Here is a 6000-nt window from a genome sequence, read left to right on the forward strand (position 1 = left end):
CATTCATGCAAATGATTATGTACAATTCTCTGCTCTTTCCTACATTATCAATTGCTTGTAATGTTGATCAAAATGTATTGTAATGGGTCTCTAATAGTCTCACCCCCACAACATTTAGGCATTAATTCATTGCATAAGTCTTTACATGCAAAATGGCTGAACAAGTTGTCATAATATGTCAAGCATATATCTAAACATTTCCATTAGACTTTTTTTCTAAATCAGTCCTGAATTGGTAAATTGCTATTCGGTGAATCTTGACTTTCTCTAAAGAAGGGAAATGTTTGAAGTGTAAGATCAATCAACGATCAACCAGTTTGCTGAAATAGCTCAAAGGTGCATCGCCTGAACCATGAACTGTCGAGTATATAAATAGCTCTAGCACAACACAATGTTACATTGTCTGACAATGGAAGGACAAGAAATTGGACGGGGTCAACAGCCAGAGAGAAGAAGAAGAGGAAGAGGAGTAAGGCTTTGTGAGAATGAGAATATGTGGCCCAACAGACAGGAGTAAGACTGCACTGTAATTCCTACAGCACTGCATGTACATTTTACCCTGGGGGGATTGTCCTATTTTCACATTTCTAGCAATCACATGGTCTGCCCACAAATTACAGCACAAACAATCAAAGCGTAAATGTGAATCTTCTCCAGTCTCTTGCAATCAATCTCCCACACACGGGACACAAAGGTGTAACTTATAATTTACAATAATTGTCTTGAAAACTTTAGCCATAGTTTACATCAGAACATCCTTCCAGAGTACACTGTTATATTGACAAAATGACTAAGCAATTTGACTGTCTTTTCCGTACATAATGACCCAAGGACTTGTCATTCTGATGGCACTGAAATGTTCATTGACACAGATATTTACTTGAGTTTTGAACAAAGGATTTTGAGCAAGGGACTGGCTTTTGCAGGTAATCCATGGTGTTTTGCTCTTTGCACGAATTGTTTTGAGAAATGCATTTAATGTTTTGCAAATATTGAAGATGATTCGAGAAATTTACCAAAGCGACTTAGAAAAACTGCAATGTTCTTAGTTAATTTAACTTATCTATTTAACTGCTGTAATTCAATCATCCAAATATCCCATCAGGGATTCAATATGAATGAGGTCTAATTAAAGTGTGTATCGACACCTTCCTACATCTCTCTTATACCCTCCTTTTTGACTAACAGCGTGCTGTCTCACAAAGGTGTACTGAGGATGTTGCAATGATTATCTCCATGCTTGATTGCGATTGTGAGAACCTCCACATCAGAGCTGTCATGGCGCTTGTGTCTCTGAGTGTGCGTGTATCCGTGTTGGTGCATGCACGTGTCTTTATCTGTACGGGAATCTGTGTGTTTGTGGGTGCATGCATCTCTGTCTTTATGCGTGTGTCTGTATCTTTGAGTGGGTGTGTGTGGGAGGGTCCACACCCCATCACAGTTGTCCCGGCCTGCGTGAGCCCATGCCCGCTGGCCACCTCAGTGTTTCCCTCCCCTCACCTGCAGCTCAAAGCAGCCGCGGCTTCACGGCTGCATGCGTTGCTCTGCCCGTGTGGTTCTCCTTCATTAGCACAGAGTCGTCTCCCTGTCTCCCGCCAGACAGTCTGTGTGTGCGCACTTGTGCATGAGCATGTGTGAGAGCGTCTACCGAAGGCTTGTTAAAGCGCAAAGGTTTTCTCCCCCATGGTTCTGTTGTAGAGGATTTTTGGCACTCTGCATGCACAGGGTGTGGGAGTGTGTGTGGACGAAGGCTGGTAGGAACAGCCTCACCTGGCAGATTCTGATAGATTTTGGAGCTGGGTGAGGCTGCACACCTGTTGCACATTGAGTAATCAGTGTGCAACAGTTTAACCAGCCGACTTCCCCTCCACAGGCTGGGCCACCTTCTGGAGCAGCGTTTTTTTTCCTCTTCCTGCTTCTTCCACAGATCAATGGCTGGATAGGCTTCCCCATGTAAGAGGCCTCAGGGTGTATTTTGATGGACAGTTGCCCCCCCCCCCCCCCCCCCCCCCCCCCCAGGAGCCATGTCCCTGCCACTAAGCCTAATGGAGGTCTGAGAGGAGAGGACCTGGGTGAGATACTCCTACAGCTTCCGCACCTTGACTTGCAACTGCCTCGCGGTCCTTATTCTTGACTAACTTTGCCCTCTGGGAAAACTGTAAGGTAGACGGTGGAGCAAAGGGCAATGCCACACTCCACCTAAGTGACTTCTCTGGGCTCCTCCAAACCAAAGGACACAGGGTGGCGGTCGGTTTATTGTCAAGTTTGCAGTAAATACATGGCCTGTGGGGTATACTAAGAACCTCGAACAGTGGGTTAGCGAGGTATGTTGCGCTCAAAGCCTGGGTTAGCTGTGACACGAAAGTCGCTCTCTTTTTAGCGTCGCTGTTTCACCCTGGTGACTTAAGCTGCCAACAAAACCTGGTTGGGAGGATGTTATCAACTAAGACTTTTGGGTCGAATCGGTCATAGCCTCCAAGCCCCTTCTTTGACAATGTCGTCACCATTTGTGGGTGTTCCCGTGGACCTCGGAGTCTGTATCGTACAGGGGTCTCTCCAGAAACAGAGGGTCTTTCGGGACAGATTCGATACCTTGGTATTGCCTGAGAATATTCTTTATGAGACATACAGGTTCTCATCAGAGGGTATTCACTATTTGATCGTCCTTGTTACACCTTATGTAGGCAGTGCTACACAAAGAAGCCGTGCACTTACTGTTTCGGAAAAATATGATGTGCCGTGCTATTCGCATGGTTATTGCTGTGCTCTGTGAAAGATTGGTAGAATAGGGTGTAGGGCGTCAGTTTTGAATTTCTGTGTGCAGGGTTCGTCTCCCACTTAATGTGCATTTATTAGTAGTTTAAAAAGTCCCAATTCTTATATCAAATGGAATACTTATTCACGTAAGGTATTGTTGTGATTATTTCAAACTTGAACCAATGTTCTCGAGGCCGTGCTGGTACCAAATCTAGATGGTGGTTAAAGGCATGATGATGGACAGGCAAGATTTGAGCCCCGGTTGCTGGCGTTTGGGTCTTATAGTAATCCATTACGCCACCGCCGCTACCGCTCAACAGTTGAGAATATATGCTATACATTTCTTACATAGTGTGTATTATAAGTGAATTCCCTGAATTATCGAATAAAGGAGGTTGGAAGTTGCTTTTGCATTTTGAAATCAGCATCACTCTTTTGGGATTAATGGCAAACAATTCTGCATTTGGCATAGTTCTTTTTTGAGAACATGCAGAATCTTTTCACTAACGAAATTTACACGATCACGCATTGAAACTGAAGTGGAATAAACCTGGCTTGACAAATTCACTCCTCAGTGAGCTTCGCGGTACCATTTAACTCTGATTGCGACTTTTGTTTTTGTCGATCCAGGTTTATCCCAAGAAAGCCTGGGTATGTTCAGCACGCTTCATAGTATACCCCACTAGTGTTGGTTCCTTCCCTGAGTGTTTGTGGAGATGGTTAACCTTTGCACACAGATAACTCAATGTGCAACAATGCTATATACACTCCCACACAGGGCATGCTAGCCGTTAGAGTGGGGCTGGACAACAGGTTGTGTATGTAAGGCTTAACATGCAATCTAATGGAATACCACAAGCTAACCATGAAATCATTGAGGGGGAAAAAAACATCAATCAAACCACCACATGTGTGAAATGATCATAACGTACTTTATAAACCCCTCCAATTTACTTCTTACTTGTATGTGAAGTGTCTTTGTGTACCTTGAAAGCACTTGAAATATGTATGTTTTTCATTATTATGACATTATGTAATTAAGTTTTACAAAGAGCTTAAAATAAAATGTATTATAATTCTTATTAATTTCAGTCCTAAATGAATGAAGTGTCTCTTTGTGTACCTTTTCAAAAGCCCTTTAGGTCATGGTCATCAAAACAGCCTGCCCGTTTCGAAAATGGCAAATAGCAACCACTTCATCTACTGGACGTCCACTCAGCGTCAAAGATGTTGCAACCACCGACACACACACAACAACAACAAGCAGCTCTGTTAGTACGTGTTCCCTCTGACAAGCTTTCACCGCTCGGCTAAATCCTCCTCCGCTGGCTAGCAGGAAGCCTGCTGGGCTCCTGCTCTCCCAGGAGGAGCTCTCTGTGGGGGTGGGGGGTGGGGGGCTGGCTTCAGCCGTCAAACCCCTGACGTGTGGCTCTAAGCCGGGGAGATGAAGGACCGCTGGAAAACGATGAAGGTGGGGGCCAGGGTTGAGAGAGGGGGGGGGTGCACAACTGCGTATCTTTCAAGATGTCTGTTGTCGGATTATCTGATTATTCGATATGAAGACAGGGTGTGCGTGCGGTGTGTTCTGGAATGGTTAGTGTGGTTAGAATAAATACCCATCCATAAGTGTGTCTGTAGTGGCATGCATTCTCTGTTTTTACCACAGCAAGAGAGGTGAAAGGGCCAGATTGTTGACAATATTAATAATTTGAGAAAACATAGTCCTGAAGAAAATATCGTAAAACTAAATCTTGCAATTATTGTAAATCGTATTATGTCTTGGTAAGTATATGAATTCTACATTAATGGCAAAGAGAGCTACATCCTGACTGTACTGTATTGTGTGGCACACTTGTCACTATCCAATCTCCAGGGTGTTCATATCATTAGCATATCATTTGTGTTCACATAAAACTAATGTTCCATGGCCCTTTAAGGTAATCTCCATCCTCCTCTTCCTCTTCTTCCTCTGTGGTTTAAGAGACTAGTGCTTGGCCACGAGAGCCGGATACAATCCAACACATTCATTGTGTGTGTGTGTGTGTGTGTGTGTGTGTGTGTGTGTGTGTGTGTGTGTGTGTGTGTGTGTGTGTGTTTCTAGGAGTTGACCTGCCTAGTTGAGTCTATGGGTAGACCTACATACATCATTCAAATGCATGACATCTATGAATGCAGTCACCAGACTATGAATAATACATAAATACATCACGACAGTTACGAATGCACACAGCACTGAAAAGACTTGTAAATAATGAGTCATGAGAAAGAGAAAGAAAGGCGGTAACAAAAGTATGAATCACAGAATTACCGGGCATATCATTATTTTAAAGCGACTTACAGTAAAAAAGATAAATCGTTTTTTAAGCTACATGTCATGAAGGAGCAGGTTGAGGTTAATAGGCTTCTTGCAGGATCCCGCCAGACTGCAAACACCAGGGAACAATCCACCAAGAACACCACCACCCCCCCCAGTGGGGTAGAAAGCTGGACTGGAAGCTGCTTCTGAAGTTGCTCTTAAAGCTGCTCTTACAGTCATAGTGCACAGATATATCTTTTAAGGTGTAGGGCCAGAGAACTGGGTGTTGGTGAACAGAGTCTGGTATGTGGTTTTTTTCTTTTGCACTACCACCTGTGTGTCTGTTACTGTGGGATTTGTACGTCCTCAATCACTGCCACAAGTGGATTATCTGTACTTAAGTCAAAACGCCAACGCAAGTCGCGTCTTGTGTGAAGGCAATCAGCTCCTCGAATGCGAGGCCGGTCACGGGCGGCTCTCGGGATCCCTGATACTGTTGTGTTACTGTGGTAGGTTGAAAATGATTGAATGTGCTGTTTTAATGGAATCAATGTATTTCGATGTATTTTATCTTAATTGAGAGAGAGGGGGAGAGGGAGAGAGAAACACACACACACACACACACACACACACACACACACACACACACACACACACACACACACACACACACACACACACACATACGATGGGCTGGGGATCTGGCAGTATTACTGAGTGTTCCCATGTAGGTTCTCAGAGGTGCAACCAGCTGGTGCCTTGGCAGCGCCAAGCTGACCTGAGTATTCACCCAGGTTAAAGGTAAGTCAGTTCTTCAGATGAATACACAGTGAGAGAGAGAGAGAGAGAGAGAGAGAGAGAGAGAGAGAGAGAGAGAGAGAGAGAGAGAGAGAGAGAGAGAGAGAGAGAGAGAGAGAGAGAGAGAGAGAGAGAGAGAGAGAGAGAGA

The sequence above is a fragment of the Gadus morhua genome, chromosome 3, assembly GCF_902167405.1.
Source record: "Gadus morhua chromosome 3, gadMor3.0, whole genome shotgun sequence".
In the NCBI taxonomy this organism is placed as follows: domain Eukaryota; kingdom Metazoa; phylum Chordata; class Actinopteri; order Gadiformes; family Gadidae; genus Gadus; species Gadus morhua.